Source organism: Lathyrus oleraceus, chromosome 6 (assembly GCF_024323335.1).
Source record: "Lathyrus oleraceus cultivar Zhongwan6 chromosome 6, CAAS_Psat_ZW6_1.0, whole genome shotgun sequence".
NCBI classification, from domain to species: domain Eukaryota; kingdom Viridiplantae; phylum Streptophyta; class Magnoliopsida; order Fabales; family Fabaceae; genus Lathyrus; species Lathyrus oleraceus.
In genome coordinates this window covers 479833607-479854507 of record NC_066584.1, presented here as the reverse complement: position 1 = coordinate 479854507, position 20901 = coordinate 479833607, and the positions used below count along the sequence as shown (strand labels likewise).

Sequence of the window (20901 nt, the reverse complement as noted above, 5' to 3'; positions counted from 1 at the left end):
CCTCTGTACCACTTCGTAATATAATTGCATGAGCGTGGCCTTTCGGATTAGGTTGTGGCTGTCCAGGAAATGTACCAGTTGGGGCAGCAGTAGACGCTTGTTGTTGAGCTACTTGCGAGATTTGTGTTTCAAGCATTTTGTTATGGGTAGCCAGGGCATCTACTTTACTTGCTAGTTGTTTAATCTGTTCGCTAGTGTGTACATTCTGGTTTAAGAACTCTTTATTGGTTTGCTGTTAAGAAGCTATGAAGTTCTCCATCATGATTTCCATGTTGGATTTCCTAGGAACGTTATTGTTAGGTGTAGATGGGGTCGGCTTTTGATATCCAGGTGGTATAGCTGGAGCTTGACTGGGAGCTTGACCTGGTGCGTATAAAGCGTTGTTACTTTTATACGATAAATTAGGATGGTTCTTCCAGTTTGAGTTATAGGTATTCGAGTAAGGATTTCCTTGAGCATAGTTCACCTGTTCTGTTTGAATTCCTATTAGGAGTTGACAATTTGTAGGAGTGTGACCTTGAATTCCACAGACCTCGCAATTTTGAGTTACGGCAACCACGGTGGCTGGAGGTGATACATTTAAACTTTCAATTTTCTTGGCAAGAGCATCCACTTTTGCATTAACATGATCAAGGCTACTTATCTCGTACATGCCACTTTTTGTTTGAGGTTTTTCTACCACTGTTTGGTCGCTTCCCCACTGATAATTATTTTGGGCCATGCTCTCGATAAGTTGATAAGCTTCGGTGTAAGGTTTATCCATAAGCGCACCACCGACGGCGGCGTCTATTGTTAACCTTGTGTTGTACAAGAGACCATTGTAGAAGGTGTGAATTACTAACCAGTCCTCTAAACCATGGTGTGGGCAAAGTCTCATCATGTCCTTGTATCTTTCCCATGCTTCGAAAAGAGATTCGTTATCTTTTTGCTTAAATCCATTTATCTGGGCTCTCAACATAGCTGTTTTGCTTGGAGGAAAATATCGGGCAAGAAAGACTTTCTTCAACTCATTCCATGTGGTGATTGAGTTGGAAGGAAGAGACTGAAGCCATCTTCTAGCTTTATCTCTTAACGAGAAAGGAAAGAGACGAAGTCGAATTTCCTCTGAAGTGACACCATTAGCTTTAATAGTGTCAGCGTATTGGACAAATACGGATAAATGAAGGTTTGGATCCTCGGTAGGATTTCCAGAAAATTGATTCTGTTGCACTGCCTGCAACAGCGAAGGTTTAAGTTCGAAGTTGTTCGCTTCGATTGCGGGTGGAGCAATACTCGAATGCGGCTCATCCTGTGATGGAGCAGCGTAATCTCGAAGAGCACGAGCTGGTTCGGCCATCGCTGGTATCGTTAAAGGAAGGAGATTTTTGAGATCAGAAACTTCTATTGGAGGAAGATTATTTCTAGCACGATACTCCCGAATTCGTCGTAATAATCGGAGATTTCGTTCGACGTCGTTGATTCGTAAGTAGTACGGCTCGCCTTGTGAGCGAGTGTGTGGCATACAAATCAACGAAAAAGGGAAAAAATAAAAATTGACTTAGTCTCTACAGCGTAACAGAAGAGTTACGATATCGACTAAATAAAAGTCTCCGGCAACGGCGCCAAAAACTTGATCGCGACTTTATGAGTCTATTTGGGTGCTAACTGCAAGCGCACAGTCTAATCGCGTAGTTTTAAAAGATATCGATCCCACTGGGACTTAATGAATCGATCTACCGTTTTTCTAGGGTTACTGCGTAAAGCTAAGGCGGATGATACTTTAATGATTAGGGGAAAAAATAAAACTAAATTTGGATCTAGATAAAATATCAAATAATATGGATACCAGTATGTAGTTCGTCGTATTTGGGGAATCAAATCTTCGTTGGTCTTTTTCTTAATTTTAAAATAAGTCTTTTTAGTAGACTCTATTAATTAAAAGTCTTTTCCTCAAACTCTCGCTCTGTTGAATCAGACTGTGACTTTATATTTTAACGTATGCTCTCACTATTTCGTTAAGTCTAAAATCACTTTTGAAAATAATATTAGAATCTATAGAAACTCCTTTTGAGAAAATACTAACCGTTTAAACGCCCTCGTCTCAAACTCTCGCTCCGTTGACTTAAATTATATGATTAAACTTAAATGCTTAAATCTCGTCCTCACATTTAACTTTTAAAAATAATTTTTGAAAGTAATTAGAATTTAATTAACCTTAAAAATTGTTTTCGCCCTGATTTAAAGTTAATGTTCAATTTACACTCTCCAGTTAAAAACTCAAACTGTCGTTCTATTGATTTTAACTTCTTTATGTCTTTTACTCTCGTACAAAAACCTTGGTATTAACTTTGTAAATTGAGACCACAAAAAGAGTGACTATATTCTGAAATAAATTTAAACCAACTCAACTTTGATTCCTTTATTCCGCTTACTTTACATACCGATATCTAAATTAATTAGCCAGACATGATGAACATGCATAAACAATAATCATGCATAAATACGGCCATATCAAACAAACAACATATATAAACAGCGGAACAAAGCATATGTAAATTAAAACGATAAATCAATTAATTAATGAACTTGGAAAAATACTAGAAATCTGGATTTTATCTCCTACGCTTCGATGCTCGAACACTCCACCACAAGTCGGTTGGATTTGTTCTTCACAATTCTCGATCAGATAGGAAAGTAAAAACAAGGAAATAAAATACTATGATCTAACGTAAGGTTAGATCCAGTAAAAATTACACAATAGTTTCCGGTGTAGAAACTGTCGTGAGAAAATAAATTGTATGCTTCAGAAATTAAACTAGAAAAAAGAAAGAAATAAATTGCTTGATAAATTAGAATGCTGGAAAAATTGTACGGGGCCGAGAGAGCTTCAATTGGCTTTTGTGAGGTTTATTTATATTAACCTCCCAAGATAACCGTCTCCTAGAATGTGCCTTCAGTATCGTTCAAAGCGTCTCCGAGTGCATGAGAGAATTTAGGGGAAACCGTCCACTCCGTTACGCACGTAAAGCCTAAAATATAGGAGTGGAATGTGTGACGTCCGTCACACTATGTGTTACGGTCGTAACACTAGGTCTTAGGACGTGGCGGTCGGCACGTGCTTGTTGCGGTCGTGACAACAATTTTCTTTGTTCCAAACGTGGGTTGGGCTTTGGTGCTTCAGCTTGCTGCTTTTTCTAGAAAATCTTCTTTTTGCACCCCTTTTCTTTCTTTTTCACATGTGGTTTAAATAATGATACCTGAAATAAATAATAAGAAAATGCCGAGTAATATCGAATAATATAAAATAAATTGAATCAAATAACGATATAATTTAATTAAATCAAGTCTAAAAATGTGATATAGTTTCATGTTATCAAACTCCCCCACACTTAGACTTTTGCTTATCCTCAAGCAAGAAACAATGTAGAAATCGATTTTTTTTTTTAAATTATTAGCCAGATGAAATTTCCAAACACACATCAATTCGTAATAGGTTGCAAGTAAATCTCGTTAGAAATAACCTGAGTTTAATCTTAACATCAAAGACTCCCGTAACAACACTAGATAACCCCACCTTATGCAAACCAATCCGAGTCATGCTATTATAGCTGAACCTAGTTCTTTTACTCTTATTTCACCCGTTTTCATTCGAGCGAAATCACATTAAGCCCTTTATCTTTTCGCGCACATAGTGGAGTAACCGGTTAGAGATTCTGATCCCATTTTAGTTAGAAGTTCTGGTACATAAGTTGGATAACTTCTTTATTTAGTCTATTGCAAATTGCGGGGGATCGGACCGTAGTCCGCCCTACCAAGTTCAGCACCAGAAACCGCTGAACCAACTCACAATGGATCGTTCATACCATGTTTTTGTAGGGTCCGCAACCTTTGGATTAAATGATCGGGTAAGGATCACCTAACTTAATTAGTGCATTTCCTGATTTTTATTATGTTGTTTTGGGAATCATTCACTTGTATTCATCGGCTCTCCACGTAGTTTGCTATTAAGATGGTGCCGACTTCTCGTATAAACTACTCGGGGTTACTATAAAACTAAAAGTTCAAGGAATTCGTATAATAGGTACTTAAACTGATCTAACATGCTGAGGTTTTTAGAGTGTTGGGGCGGTAATAATTTTGTCTTAATTTCACTCAAGTTTTATAAAATAAGCGACCTTTATACTTATTGAGTGTGTTAAATTTTGTTATGGCTCAAGAAAATTGAGGGGAATAGATAATAAAAAATTTCACACCAGGGACTTGACTTAAGAAGAAAAATTTTATTATTGAAAGGGAAATAACATACTTGAAAGGGAAATAAACATACTGATAGGAAATCTTAACATGAATGAAACAAAGTTATCCCCACTACACTTAATTAAATGAAACATTGTCCCCAATGTTTCAAAGAAGTGAAAAAAAAAGGAAAAGATGGTACGGAAACTCAATTCTGCCTGCGTCCTCTTGTTCTCGGACCCGGTGATCGTTCACGTACTGCCAAGTCATCAAACCTGTTAAGCAAGTCAGTGAACCTCTGGTCGGTTATTGCATTCCTCTCTTGTTGTTGTTGCATCTGGCGCATCAGTTGCATTACTTCGTTATTCTGCGCATGCATGGCATCAAACCGTTGGCCTTGATGTTCAATAGCATCCATGATGTCATCATTTGTTGCAGGCCTTCTTCTTCGACGACGTCGGGAGGATGGACCAGCTACATTATCAGAAGGATTATGTGGGACAGAATGTTGCTCAGGATCTTGATCACCTTGCTCCATTTCATCAAACTCGTTTGGGGGCGGGTTTGCTTGTGTAGGCATGGTAGGTTCGGGAGCATTCAAATCGTAGATAAATCTGTTGGGGTTAGTAACATCGGTGAGTGCAATGTTGGGCAAAACGACGCTTGGGATTTCTTGGTTATTCACCATAAGATAATAATTCCCGCCTACCCTATTTTTGATTAAGCGGCAGGAGCGACAATAGCCGATATCCATAAACAGGGGCGGCAAAGATTGCAAATTCTGAAGTCGGTCCCCTAAATTTAAACCGAGTGCAATGGTGGTTATTAAGCCTCCAATCACAAAAGGTTGATTGCCTCGAGCACAAAGGGTACGGATATGGTGAAGTAAGAAAGAGGCGGCGTTGACCCTTGTATTTGCTGAAAAGATGCAGTGTAGGAAGAATAATTCTTTCGCGTTAACTTTGCTGTTGTTGGCTCTTCCAAAGATGGTGTTTTGCAAAATACGGATAAAATACCGGATAGTGGGGTTGTGTATGTGTGAAGCAAGTAATGCATCCCAATTGGTGGTTACCACACCGGATATTTTTCCAAAAAGGTCGAATGCGTTCGTGTTCCATTTTGAGTTTGGAGGGATTCTTGGGTGGACGTCGTCTCCTTCAGGAAAACGTAGCATGGTACTCAACTGTTCTTGAGATAGTGCGTACTCAGTGTTGAACATACGGAATTTTGCGACACCGGTTAAGTACTCGTCCTCACCGGTTAAGTACTCGTCCTCACCGGTTGGAGTGGTGTATGAATAAGAGCTTAAAAACTCCAAGGTGAGTGATGGGTATGATGGATGATTTTGTGTGCACGGAAAAGTTTAATCGGATAGCCTGAGCAGCCATTGCACTCCTTGATGTAATCCCAATTCTTGTAAGCAATTGAAATCTGGGTATCTGGTAGATGTGACACCGCATTGCTGGAAACGAACAAACTGCTCCCGTTGATAGTTACTATCTTCAGTTCGGAAAATAATATTTCCAAATTGCATTTCTTGATGTTGGTTCTCCGCCATTTTGATTGGTAGGTAGAAAAAAGAAGAGAAAGGAAAAGGGGATGAAATATTTTTGTATAGAGTGGTTTTTGGAATGATGTGGTGTAGGAAGAAAAATGTGGTGAAGGTATTTAAAGAAAGAGTTTTGAAATGGGGAGGAGAAGTTGGTGAGAAAAAAAATTAATGGGGGATAAAGAGGTGAATTGAATGGGGTTAACGGTCATGACACGGTTACGAGGCAGCAGTGTGTCATGTTCGTTACAGCATAATGGTCAAAAGCATTTACGAGAAAGCAAGTTGTCACGTTCGTGACAGCATGCGTGACGGGCGTCATGGGGGTCTTGCGACCGTGACAGCATGCGTGACGCTCGTCACACCTCTGAGTTTGCAACGGTCAAAACGTTCGTCACGATGCAGGGTGGCAAGTTTTGTTTTATTATTATTATATTTTATTTTATTTTATTTATTTTTTTTGAATTGCCATGACCATAAATATCAATGTTACTTTGACTTTATAAATTGTGTCATGGATGCTACTTTACTACACCATAGAATATACATATATTTTTTCTCTAATAAGCAAAAATACAGGTGGTAGTATATAATATTAGGAGTAGTGTATACTTGTACGTGATCAGAAATTTAGCATGTAAGTAGTAGCATACAATATATATCAGCATTGGTAATTTTAGACAGTGCATAAATCAAAATGAAATTTAATTTAACCAATAATGCCAGTAGCTTCATAAAAATAAACATAATGTAATATTTGATTGAAGGTAAAATAAAACATGCGAAAAAAATCCTAAGATTAAAAATATTGTCAAACTAAACTATAGATTTCCTAAGACTAAAACTAGTTAACTGCAATTCTTCTAGCCACTTGTAGAATCTCTCGTCGGAGGAGCAAAGGAATTGACACGGTGTAGCAACTCGTGAAATTGATTTGTCATTCTACTCATGTGTTCCATAAATTCGTGTCCCATCATAGTTAACTCTTCTCTAATGGCATCTTGTTCTGACATCAAAGCTTGAATATCGGTATTATAATCAGTTCCGAGCATATGATGTCTAAAATCAGGTACTGTCGATTCTGCGGACAGGATAGGATGAGGTGGAGAGGCAGCATCATGGTAACCAGTTGGTGTCTGCGGATCAGACTCAGCATTAGGAATCTGGCTGTTAAGAATCTCATAATCTTGGATGGTTTCAACAGATCTAACAGGAGAAGGCATTCCATCCAGGTTGTAGAGCCAATTATTTCGGTTATGGACACTAGTCATCGGGCTAGGCATGGTGAATAGGTAAAAAGCTTGGTTGTTAATTAATAGTTCAAACTCTTCAGGTCCAAGGTTTCCTATGAACATAGTGTTGAAAAGGAAATTTATATTCATAGGTTGAATACCGCAAAAAGGGTTCAAATCAAGCATGGGGTGGCGCAATCCAATAGCATTAGCAATCATAGTTATCAATCCCCCTATTTGAATCGGTGCACGGTCATCTTGAATAAGGAGGTCAAAACTTGCCAACATATAAGTGGCACCATTCACTGGAAGATTCTGGGAAGCATAAAATATTATGAAAAGTTCATCACGTGATACTGTGGTAATGTTTGAACTTTTCCCAAAAAGAGTGTGTGCTAGGATCTTGTGGAAATAACGAAAAGCTGGGTTATGTATGTTTCCAGAAAGAAACTCATGTTCCTCAGGTTCGTCATTTCCCGTCAAACTTCCCCAAAAATGCTCAAGCTCTCGATATTCAAAGAGGTCCTCTTGGTTCATGGTGAATGTGTCAAAAGAAGTAGGGAACCCTAAGAGGTTAGTAAATTCTCTAATGTTATACTGATACTTCATATTGAACATCCTGAATTGAATGAAACCTCGGTTTATTCCTTTTCCATGGTTCGGTAAATAAATCAGGGAGCTAAGGAATTCTAGAGTTAGCCTCCGGTAAGTAACAAATTGTCTCCGAATAGGAGTGGTTTCCCACCCTATTTGATACAGCAAATATAGGACACTATCTCTTAGCCCAAGTACGGTCATTGCACAATCATCAGCATAAAAATTTGGGTGCATCTCTCTCTCAGCAAGTTCTTCAAATTTTTGTCTCTGAGCTCTCCCTCGGAAATTAATACCCATGTGATTAATATGTTCCATCAGGTCAGTGTTAACTAAAGAAAAGAAAAACAAGAATTTTAGTCAGGATTTGGCCAGATGCCGAAAGAAGAAAAGAAGAAAAATTTAATAAAATAAAGAAAATGAAGAATGAAAACTGAATAAAATCAAAAGAATAATCAAAGAAAAATAAAAATTTGTGGGTTGTCTCCCACGAAGCGCTTTGTTTAATGTCGCAAGCTCGACAGAAAACTATTAAATGTTAATCTATTAATTTTGGAGACAATACGTCTAAGTGCAGGACTTGCGAGTCTTCATTGTTTTCAGCATAATGATAATGTTTTAGACGCTGCCCGTTTACGATAAATGATTCAATAGATTTTCCTTTAATTTCTACAGCCCCACTAGAAAAGACATTAGTGACTTTGAAAGGGCCAGACCACCTAGAGCGTAGTTTTCCTGGGAATAACTTAAGTCTAGAGTTAAACAATAGGACTACATCGCCTTGTTTGAAAGTTTTCCTTGATATACGTTTATCATGCCCTTTTTTCGTTCTTTCCTTGTAGATTTTAGCATTTTCGTATGCATCTTGTCTAAGTTCCTCTAATTCGTTTATATCTAGAATTCGCTTTTCACCGGCGGCCTTATAGTTTAAATTTAAATTTTTAATAGCCCAATAGGCCTTATGTTCTAACTCCACTGGGAGGTGACACGATTTACCATAAATAAGCTTAAATGGGGTTGTTCCTATGGGAGTTTTGTAAGCGGTTCGATATGCCCATAAAGCTTCGGGTAATTTTGATGACCAGTCTTTCCTCGGTGTAGCGACAATTTTTTCCAATATCTGTTTAATTTCTCTATTAGACACTTCCACTTGTCCACTAGTTTGAGGATGGTAAGGTGTTGCTACTCGATGTTTTACACCATACTTAAACAATAATTTTTCGAGTATTTTAGATATGAAATGAGATCCACCGTCACTAATGACTATTCTTGGGACACCAAATCTTGGAAAGATTATATTCTTAAAGAGTTTAATTACTACTCGTGTGTCGTTTGTTGGAGAAGCTATAGCCTCAATCCATTTTGATACGTAGTCAACCGCTACGAGTATGTACTTGTTACCAAAAGAAGGTGGAAAAGGTCCCATGAAATCTATTCCCCACACATCGAAAATTTCTACTTCCAAAATGCCTTTTTGTGGCATTTCGTCACGTCTAGATATGTTTCCTGTGCGTTGACACCTATCGCATTTCTTGACAGCGGTATGTACATCCTTCCATATGTTTGGCCAATAAAGACCGGCTTGTAGGATTTTAGAGCAGGTTTTGGATGTACTTGCATGTCCATCATAAGGAGCGGAATGACAATGTTGGATTATACTTTCTACCTCTTCTTCAGGTATACATCGATGAAAAATACCATCGGAGCCTCTTTTGAATAGTAAAGGGTCGTCCCAGTAATAATGTTTTATGTCATGGAAGAATCGTTTCTTTTATTGGTAGGATAAATCAAGTGGAACCACTCCGGCGGCTAAATAATTGACAAAATCAGCGTACCATGGTGTAACGCATACAGCCAAGGTGGTCTCTACCTGTTTGTCAGCTCTATTTTCTTCCAAATTAGCTATAAGTTTATCGTACGAGAAATCATCGTTGATCGATGTTCTTTCCGGTTCCAGGTTTTCGAGTCTAGAGAGGTGATCTGCTACTACGTTTTCAGTTCCTTTTTTATCTTTGATTTCCAAATCAAATTCTTGTAGAAACAAGATCCACCTTAGGAGTCTAGGTTTAGCGTCCTTTTTCGTTAAGAGGTACTTAATGGCAGCGTGATCAGTGTAAACGATTATTTTAGCTCCGACCAAGTAGGAACGAAATTTATCTAGTGCAAATACTACTGCTAAAAGTTCTTTCTCGGTCGTTGCGTAATTCATTTGCGCTTCATCTAGGGTTCTACTCGCATAATATATGACGTGAAGTTTTTTATCCTTTCGTTGTCCTAAAACAGCGCCTACGGCGTAGTCACTTGCGTTACACATTATTTCGAAAGGTTCATTCCAATCCGGGGTCTGCGTTATGGGCGCGGAGATCAATGCTTGTTTAAGTGTTTGAAATGCTTCTAAACATTTATTGTCGAAGATGAATTCAACGTCTTCCATTAATAATTCGGTTAAAGGTTTAGTTATTTTAGAGAAATCTTTAATGAATCGTCGGTAAAAACCGGCATGTCCTAAGAAGCTTCGTATTTCCCTCACAGTTTTCGGAGGTTGAAGGTTTTCGATTACTTCTATTTTGGCTTTGTCTACTTCAATTCCTCTATTTGATATGATGTGTCCTAAAACAATTCCTTCTTGTACCATAAAGTGACATTTTTCCCAATTAAGTACTAGGTTTACTTTTACACATCGTTCTAGAACTCTTTCTAGGTTTTCAAGACATTCTTCGAAACTTTGCCCGCATACGGAAAAGTCATCCATAAAGACTTCCATGATGTTTTCGAGAAAATCGACGAATATTGCCATCATGCACCTTTGGAAAGTTGCAGGAGCATTGCACAAGCCAAACGGCATTCGTCGATAAGCGAAGGTACCAAAAGGACATGTGAACGTTGTCTTTTCTTGGTCATCAGGATGAATCGGTATTTGAAAGAAACCTGAGTAACCGTCCAGATAGCAGAAATGAGAATGCTTGGCTAGTCGTTCTAACATTTGGTCTATGAATGGTAAAGGAAAATGATCTTTTCGGGTTGCTTTGTTTAGCTTTCTATAATCAATGCACATTCTCCATCCCGATTCAATTCGTTTGGTTATAGTTTCTCCTTTTTCATTTTCGATCACTGTTATACCTCCTTTCTTTGGTACTACGTGTACAGGACTAACCCATTTGCTATCGGATATAGGATATATGATACCTGGCTCTAATAACTTCGTTACTTCCTTCTTCACTACCTCACTCATGATCGGGTTTAGTCTCCTCTGATGTTCCCTAGAAGTCTTACAGTCTTCTTCTAGCATGATGCGGTGCATACAAATAGAAGGACTTATCCCTTTAAGATCGGTGATGTTGTATCCTAATGCGGTTGGATATTTTCTTAAGATATGTAGGAGTTTTTCGGTTTCAAGTTTTCCTAGGTCTGCATTGACTATTACTGGTCGTTCAAGTTCTAAGTCTAGGAATTCATATCTCAGATTTTTGGGAAGTGTTTTCAGGTCGAGGGTTGGTTTCTTAAGGAATTGCGTAGGATCTGATGTTATTGCTAAACATTGGTTCAGTCTGTCTTGTACACGATAGTCGCACAAATCGTCATTTTCGAATTCTGTTTCTTTTATGCATTCATCGATGATATCTATGAAGTAACATGTGTCTTCTATCGCAGGTGCTTTCAAAAATTGGGAAAGAATAAACTCAATTTTCTCTTCTCCTACTTCGAAAGTGAGTCGTCCTCGTTTTACGTCAATGATAGCACCGGCAGTTGCTAAGAAGGGTCTTCCCAATATAATGGGGGTAACTTCATCTTCTCTTATGTCCATAATTATAAAATCGGTGGGAATGTAGAATTGACCTATGCGTACGGGAACGTTTTCAAGAATTCCTACGGGATATTTAACGGAACGATCTGCTAATTGCACAGACATTTTAGTTGGTCTTAATTCTCCCATTCCAAGTTTCTTGCATATGGACAAGGGCATAACACTGATACCGGCTCCTAAATCGCATAAAGCTTTGTCTATGACAAATTTTCCTATATGACAGGGTATAGAAAAACTACCAGGATCTTTAAGTTTAGGAGGCATATTTTGGATTATTGCGCTACACTCAGTAGTGAGTGTAACGGTTTCGTTATCTTCAAGTTTCTTTTTATTAGATAAAATTTCTTTTAAGAACTTAGCATACGAGGGCATTTGTGTAATAGCTTCTGTAAAAGGAATTGTGATGTTTAATTGTTTCAGTAGGTCAACAAATTTTTTAAATTGGCCCGCGATTTTGGTTTTAATTAGCCTTTGAGGATAAGGGATAGGTGGTTTGTAAGGCGGTGGAGGTACATAAGGTTCTTTTTTTTCTACGGTTTCCTTATTACACTCTTCCTTTTCCTTAGGTTTACCTTCTTCCTCAGTTGACTTTTTAGAGTTTTGGTTCTCAATCCTTGGGTCAGATGGTCCTTCTACCTCTGTACCACTTCGTAATATAATTGCATGAGCGTGGCCTTTCAGATTAGGTTGTGGCTGTCCAGGAAATGTACCAGTTGGGGCAGCAGTAGACGCTTGTTGTTGAGCTACTTGCGAGATTTGTGTTTCAAGCATTTTGTTATGGGTAGCCAGGGCATCTACTTTACTTGCTAGTTGTTTAATCTGTTCGCTAGTGTGTACATTCTGGTTTAAGAACTCTTTATTGGTTTGCTGTTAAGAAGCTATGAAGTTCTCCATCATGATTTCCATGTTGGATTTCCTAGGAACGTTATTGTTAGGTGTAGATGGGGTCAGCTTTTGATATCCAGGTGGTACAGCTGGAGCTTGACTGGGAGCTTGACCTGGTGCGTATAAAGCGTTGTTACTTTTATACGATAAATTAGGATGGTTCTTCCAGTTTGAGTTATAGGTATTCGAGTAAGGATTTCCTTGAGCATAGTTCACCTGTTCTGTCTGAATTCCTGTTAGGAGTTGACAATTTGTAGGAGTGTGACCTTGAATTCCACAGACCTCGCAATTTTGAGTTACGGCAACCACGGTGGCTGGAGGTGATACATTTAAACTTTCAATTTTCTGGGCAAGAGCATCCACTTTTGCATTAACATGATCAAGGCTACTTATCTCGTACATGCCACTTTTTGTTTGAGGTTTTTCTACCATTGTTCGGTCGCTTCCCCACTGGTAATGATTTTGGGCCATGCTCTCAATAAGTTGATAAGCGTCGGTGTAAGGTTTATCCATAAGCGCACCACCGGCGGCGGCGTCTATTGTTAACCTTGTGTTGTACAAGAGACCATTGTAGAAGGTGTGAATTACTAACCAGTCCTCTAAACCATGGTGTGGGTAAATTCTCATCATGTCCTTGTATCTTTCCCATTCTTCGAAAAGAGATTCGTTATCTTTTTGCTTAAATCCATTTATCTGGGCTCTCAACATAGCTGTTTTGCTTGGAGGAAAATATCGGGAAAGAAAGACTTTCTTCAACTCATTCCATGTGGCGACTGAGTTGGAAGGAAGAGACTGAAGCCATCTTCTAGCTTTATCTCTTAACGAGAAAGGAAAGAGACGAAGTTGAATTGCCTCTGAAGTGACACCATTAGCTTTAACAGTGTCAGCGTATTGGACAAATATGGATAAATGAAGGTTTGGATCCTCGGTAGGATTTCCAGAAAATTGATTCTGTTGCACTGCCTGCAACAGTGAAGGTTTAAGTTCGAAGTTGTTCGCTTCGATTGCGGGTGGAGCAATACTCGAATGCGGCTCATCCTGTGATGGAGCAGCGTAATCTCGAAGAGCACGAGCTGGTTCGGCCATCGCTGGTACCGTTAAAGGAAGGAGATTTTTGAGATCAGGAACTTTGATTGGAGGAAGATTGTTTCTAGCACGATACTCCCGAATTCGTCGTAATAATCGGAGATATTGTTCGTCGTCGTTGATTCGTAAGTAGTACGGCTCGCCTTGTGAGCGAGTGTGTGGCATACAAATCAACGAAAAAGGGAAAAAATAAAAATTGCCTTAGTCTCTACAGCGTAACAGAAGATTACGATATCGACTAAATAAATGTCCCCGGCAACGGCGCCAAAAACTTGATCGCGACTTTATGAGTCTATTGGGGTGCTAACTGCAAGCGCACAGTCTAATCGCGTAGTTTTAAAAGATATCGATCCCACAGGGACTTAATGAATCGATCTACCGTTTTTCTAGGGTTACTGCGTAAAGCTAAGGCGGATGATACTTTAATGATTAGGGGAAAAAATAAAACTAAATTTGGATCTAGATAAAATATCAAATAATATGGATACCAGTATGTAGTTCGTCGTATTTGGGGAATCAAATCTTCATTGGTCTTTTTCTTAATTTTAAAATAAGTCTCTTCAGTAGACTCTATTAATTAAAAGTCTTTTCCTCAAACTCTCGCTCTGTTGAATCAGACTATGACTTTATATTTTAACGTATGTTGTCACTATTTTGTTAAGTCTAAAATCACTTTTGAGAAAATACTAACCGTTTAAACGCCCTCGTCTCAAACTCTCGCTCTGTTGACTTAGATTATATGATTAAACTTAAATGCTTAACTCTCGTCCTCACATTTAACTTTTAAAAATAATTTTGGAAAATAATTAGAATTTAATTAACTTTAAAAGTTGCTTTCGCCCTGATTTAAAGTTAATGTTCAATTTACACTATCCAGTTAAAAACTCAAACCGTCGTTCTATTGATTTTAACTTCTTTATGTCTTTTACTCTCGTACAAAAACCTTGGTATTAACTTTGTAAATTGAGACCAGGAAAAGAGTGACTATATTCTGAAATAAATTAAAACCAACTCAACTTTGATTCCTTTATTCCGCTTACTTTACATACCGATATCTAAATTAATTAGCCAGACATGATGAACATGCATAAACAATAATCATGCATAAATACGGCCATATCAAACAAACAACATATATAAACAGCGGAACAAAACATATGTAAATTAAAACGATAAATCAATTAATTAATGAACCTGGAAAAATACTAGAAATCTGGATTTTATCTCCTACGCTTCGATGCTCGAACACTCCACCACAAGTCGGTTGGATTTGTTCTTCACAATTCTCGATCAGATAGGAAAGTAAAAACAAGGAAATAAAATACTACGATCTAACGTAAGGTTAGATCCAGTAAAAATTACACAATAGTTTCCGGTGTAGAAACTGTCGTGAGAAAATAAATTGTATGCTTCAGAAATTAAACTAGAAAAAAGAAAGGAACAAATTGCTTGAAAAATTAGAATGCTGGAAAAATTGTACGGGGCCGAGAGAGCTTCAATTGGCTTTTGTGAGGTTTATTTATATTAACCTCCCAAGATAACCGTCTCCTAGAATGTGCCTTCAGTATCGTTCAAAGCGTCTCCGAGTGCATGAGAGAATTTAGGGGAAACCGTCCACTCTGTTACGCACGTAAAGCCTAAAATATAGGAGTGGAATGTGTGACGTCCGTCACACTATGTGTTACGGTCGTAACACTAGGTCTTAGGACGTGGCGGTCGGCACGTGCTTGTTGCGGTCGTGACAGCAATTTTCTTTGTTCCAAACGTGGGCTGAGCTTTGGTGCTTCAGCTTGCTGCTTTTCCTAGAAAATCTTCTTTTTGCACCCCTTTTCTTTCTTTTTCACATGTGCTTTAAATAATGATACCTGAAATAAATAATAAGAAAATGCCGAGTAATATCGAATAATATAAAATAAATTGAATCAAATAACGATATAATTTAATTAAATCAAGTCTAAAAATGTGATATAGTTTCATGTTATCAAAGATGTAGCGTGTGTTTATTGAAAAGTTCCTTTTTTTTTATTAACACTGTTGGAAGAAGAGAGGATTCGTGGAGTGAGGTGAGAGGTCACCTTAAAATATCCCTTTTTCTCTTTCTTTCGTCCTCCTGTGACCGTTAAAGGAGAGAGATCTTTTGTGGGGTGCTAGATGTCCACCACTCAAAAATTCTTTCTTTAGTTATTATTTATTTTTTATTTATTAATTATTTACTATTATTTGGTTGGATAAAGGAAATGAGTTTAGATAGCAAATGTTGACCGTTGATTAATTCGAATTGATGCTTTGGATTGAATCAAAGAAGCATAAATAATTCCAAATGGCAAAGTTACCCCTTCTAGATGATTTAATTGATTTGAGTGGTATTAAACCAATTAATTTAAATAAAATTCATAACTTTTCAAATAATCGTGATAAAATTAAAATAAGAGTATGGAAAATTCTATTTATTTAATCTGAATATTTTGGCGAAAGAATAAAATTAAAACGACTAAAAATGAATAAAAGTCGGGCGAAAAATGCAACTGAAAAGGTCATCGAAAAATATAACGAGCAAACCAGATTAAACTACGTGAATCGTAGATTAATAATACTGGCGTCCGCAAGTTTGATTTTGAAACTTTTTACCCGCTGATTTTGCACGTACTTGAGAAATGGTTTACCCAATTTGTCCGTATTTTCAATAATTTATTCTAACCGATATTTTAGGTATTATTCATGATGAAATGCATGTCATGCTGTACATATGATGCAAATTGAAAATGAAATCAGATTTATGAAAATTTTAAAATGTCTGGACAAAATTGGGGTATGACAGCTGCCCCTATTTAATAATCTTGAACTAGAAGGTAAGAATGACAACAGTCTTCATACATTCATGGTGGAAGATAATTAAATACAAAAAGACCCGAATTTTGTCCTTTGAAATGCAATGGAGAAATGCAGAGAGAAAATGTAACGAGTTCTTAACAACACCAAGGTAATAGGGGTAGAACGTCAAATCAATGTCAACCCTCGAGTGGACACTTAAATCTTGCAATGGTCGATATTGACATAAGGAAAATGGTGAGACTAAAACTGAAAAGGTTTCTGCCACCAAAAAGGATGACAGTAGAATTAATAAAATCACTACCACCAAAAGGATGATAGTAATTTACAAAGACTTCAAGGATCATCATCACCAAAAGGGTGATGGTTAAACCAAACTTCGACGATCGCCATCACCGAAAGGATGACGGTTACAATAACTTCCATGATCACCATCACCAAAAGGATGAAGATAAAATCATAACTTCAAATCTTGTTACCACCAAAAGGATGGTAATAAGTCAATAACTTCAATGATCACCATCACCAAAAGGATGAAGGTAAGATCAAACAACAAAACTTGTTACCACCGAAAAGATGATAATAAGTTAATAACTTCAACAATCACCATCACCAAAAGGATGAAGGTAAAATCAAACCACAAAACTTGTTACCACCGAAAGGATGATAATAAGTCAATAACTTCAATGATCACCGTCACCAAAAGGATGAAGGTAAGATCAAACAACAAAACTTGTGACCATCAAAAGGATGATAATAACTCAATAACTTCAATGATCACTGTCACCAAAAGGATGAAGGTAAGATCAAACAACAAAACTTGTTACCACCAAAAGGATGATAATAAGTCAATAAATTCAATGATCACCGTCACCAAAAGGATGAAGGTAAGATCAAACAACAAAACTTATTATCACCAAAAGGATGATAATAAGTCGATAACTTCAAGGATCACTGTCACCAAAAGGATGAAGGTAAGATCAAACAACAAAACTTGTTACCACCTAAAGGATGATAATAAGTCAATAACTTCAATGATCACCGTCACCAAAAGGATGAAGGTAAGATCAAACAATAAAACTTGTTATCACCAAAAGGATGATAATAAGTCACAACCACTTCAATGATCACCATCACCAAAAGGATTAAGGTAAAGATCATAACCTCAAAACTTGTGACCATCAAAAGGATGATAATAACTCAATAACTTCAATGATCACTGTCACCAAAAGGATGAAGGTAAGATCAAACAACAAAACTTGTTACCACCAAAAGGATGATAATAAGTCAATAACTTCAATGATCACCGTCACCAAAAGGATGAAGGTAAGATCAAACAACAAAACTTGTTATCACTAAAAGGATGATAATAAGTCACAACCACTTCAATGATCACCATCACCAAAAGGATGAAGGTAAAGATCATAACCTCAAAACTTGTTACAACCAAAAGGATGATACTAAGTTATAATAACTTCAAATATTACTGACATCAAAAGGATGATAGTAAGATTGAACTTTCCAAATGCCGCAATCACCGAAAGGATGATAGCTTAAACCAAACTCCATAATCTCTATCACCAAAAGGATGATGTTTAGATCGAACTAGACGCCATCACCAAAAGGATGATGATTAATATTATTCATTAAGGGACTTCCTTCAAAAGGATGATAGTAAGAAACACGAATTTGGTACGTCTTCAATTGGCGATCGATGTTGTTTCATGCACAACTTCGATTTGGATTCAATTTTGACGCCTAAATTCCGATGTCGAATTTCCACGCGGATTCAATTGCATTCTTGTTTCTTCTTTGATGATGAATTCGAATTTGTATTTGTTTGTTGAAATTCTTGATTGTGGTAGCGAGATTGAAGTGTCACGTAGTGAGATTTTTTTTTCCGGCGCCGTGAAGGATTTTTCAGTTCGTCGCATTTTGACCTGAGCATGCCTTTGGCTGAACGTGAAGAGAGTCCAAGAAAATGTTCATGGATTCGGGTCGACGGATAGGAGACTTGGGCCTTTGGCCCAAGGAGTTCAGGTTCGTGCGCCTCACCCCCTCCCTGTTTTCTCACCCCTGGCCCAATTATTCTTGCACTTTTTTGTTCTTAATTCTTACTTAATCCCCTTTAACCTTTAATTAATTTACTTTAATTTCAGTTTACTTTTCATTTGATTAATCATGTTGTTGATTGTTTCGATCCTGATATGAATTAGGTTGATTCATTTTTGTTAATTAGGATTAGTATTTTTTAGGTTAATCGGTTAATTAGTAGATTTTTGATCATATGATTAGGAGTTAGGTTTAACCATGTGGATTTTGATCTTGATTTTTTCAGATTTAATTTGATAGCAGCTTAACCTTGCTAGGACTAGTATATCTTGTCATTAGATTTTGGTTAGTTCTTTTTTTGATATAATTCATGATTGAATAATGCGCTTAAGTGTTGATTTTGTCGTTGAATTTTCTTTAGATTAAATTTCCATTCTATTGGAATTTTATATCTTGATTTGTATGATCACGTAGATTAGATTCAATTCTTGAATTTAGATTGCTAATTTCTCATTTGATTAGTGTGTTCTCTAATTCATGTTTAGGTAGATTTAACCTTTAGAATTAATGTTCACTTTAATTGTCCATTTAATAGATTCCTTTGGTTTATGATCATTTTGAATAAATTGAATCCCATTTCAATTTAGGTGATGAATACATTGTATGTCTAATTTCATTTGCCATGATCATAGGATAAATCTTTGATTGTTTTTCATTGATTAATCCATTACCTTTTGAATCAATTCTAACCATCGTATGTACTTGCATATTGTGGCATCATTTTCATTCATTCGACTTTATCTCATGCTAACTCGTTTGTTGTTTTGTGTCCGCATGTTAACTTTGAGACTCAAGTTTATTCCTAGCTAGCCATGCTCCTAACTATTTCATTCCCATTCAATAGCTTTGTATTGTTTGAAGTACCATGCCACTTGTATGCTTTAGGCATGGTACATAGTTAATAGTTTGTAACTTGTAGGTTCCTTTCATTCCCTTATGTTGTATTGTGTAGATCCCCCCATTGTGGGTTAAATGTTCCCCCGCCCTGTAGTCATGTAATAGCTTAGCTTTATTGTTTTCTAGTTAGTTCACCATGCATGTTAATAATCAAAGATAAAATACAAAATGATAAACAAAGCATTTCAAAAGAAACAAAAGGTACTTGATCCAACGTCAAGTTGTTTTCCGAATAAAACTCACACCATTGCAACGTAAATGCTTGATCCAATGTCAAGCATTCTCCATCCGTTCCATGATCTATTCACACCTCTCTTCCATTCCTTTCCCAAACCCATTTTATCATCCCTCCTCCGTTCTCTTTTCAACCTTATTCTATCTCTCACCTTCATTCTTCACTCATTATTTTCATAACAAATTCAAACACTTGATCCAACATCAAGTTCCTTTTTCAAAACCATTTTCATAACAAATTGGAATGCCTAACTGGGTGTACGTGTTTGTACATAACATTCAAGCAATTGGGTTGTCGGCTGTACCTAGCCTGAGGACCCGACACTTGACTTTCCCCCTTAAAGCATATAATGATTCAAACAAGTTATATATAGGTGCTATGAGGAAGAAAAAGAGTAGTTAGGACTCTATTGTCCTCTCGATTTCCAAGTACTCTGATTATTGATTGTACTTAGTCAAGGGTTAGAAACTTGTCGCCCTCTAAGTTCCAATGATTAGACTTGCCAAATTCCTTTCACAATTCAAATCTATTTTTTGGATGAAAAAGAGTGGTTAGGACAACATTATCCTCTCGACTCCCGAGTTATTGGACCGTTGATTGTATCTAGCCAAAGGTCGGATGCTTGTCTCCATGCATAAAATCGACCCCAACAAATCAAATCATCTTTTGCCTTAGCGCACTCTATTCAAAATCTTTCAATAAGGACGTGTTACTTCCGTTCTACCGTGAACGAAGCTTAAGCCTCCATGTGCGAGCAAGTCATGTTTAACTGGTAGAGTGCAAACCAAGCGTATCCACTTTACCATAAACAAGCAAATACTTTCTGCTCCCATGACAGAGTATACAAGCAAGTCGACAGTATAACACGAACGTTAATACTGTTCAGTAAACATAACCAAACAAATACTCCATTTTTGAGCCGAACTACAAAGCTCTGACTTCCTTATTGCACGTATGAGGATATGTAGGCACAAGGGCCTAAATCCTTGGCGAGCACACTCACTTAAAACTTATTTTCTCCCCCACCTTATTCTCTCATCTCATTCCTGATAGCAAGCAACTTATAGATAAATAAACATCCATACGCATTTGATACGAGCAACTGGTTCCCATGGAGTACCATGGATGTGAGGGGTGCTAATACCTTCCCCTTGCATAACCAACTTCTGAATCCGCTCTTGGTTGCGAGACCATTTCTCTCATTTGGGGTTTTATCGCTATTTTCCCTTTCCTTTGGAATAAATAAAATCTGGTGGCGACTCTGTATTTTTCGCGGCGCTTCACTTGTTAATAGTGCATATGTGTCAAAATAATCAATAATTCATGGAGAACCTTCCTCATGAGGTCCTTAATTTGTGGGAATCTCGAATTCCTTATCCTCTTTGATAAGGTTATCGAAATTCCACATCTAGGATTAAATAATTATATTAGACTCCAAATTCAAAAGTCTATATGCTTTAAT

At 37.3% G+C, this 20901-nt stretch overlaps 2 non-coding genes across 2 annotated transcripts; both read left to right on the top strand.

Moving 5' to 3' along the window:
- The first annotated feature begins 851 nt into the window (after positions 1–851).
- On the top strand, positions 852–958 carry LOC127099604 (small nucleolar RNA R71). The gene has a single exon (XR_007794088.1). It is a non-coding gene; the product is annotated as a small nucleolar RNA R71 (small nucleolar RNA).
- An 11923-nt stretch (positions 959–12881) lies between these two features.
- On the top strand, positions 12882–12988 carry LOC127099249 (small nucleolar RNA R71). Its single transcript, XR_007793776.1, has one exon. It is a non-coding gene; the product is annotated as a small nucleolar RNA R71 (small nucleolar RNA).
- Positions 12989–20901: the final 7913 nt, after the last annotated feature.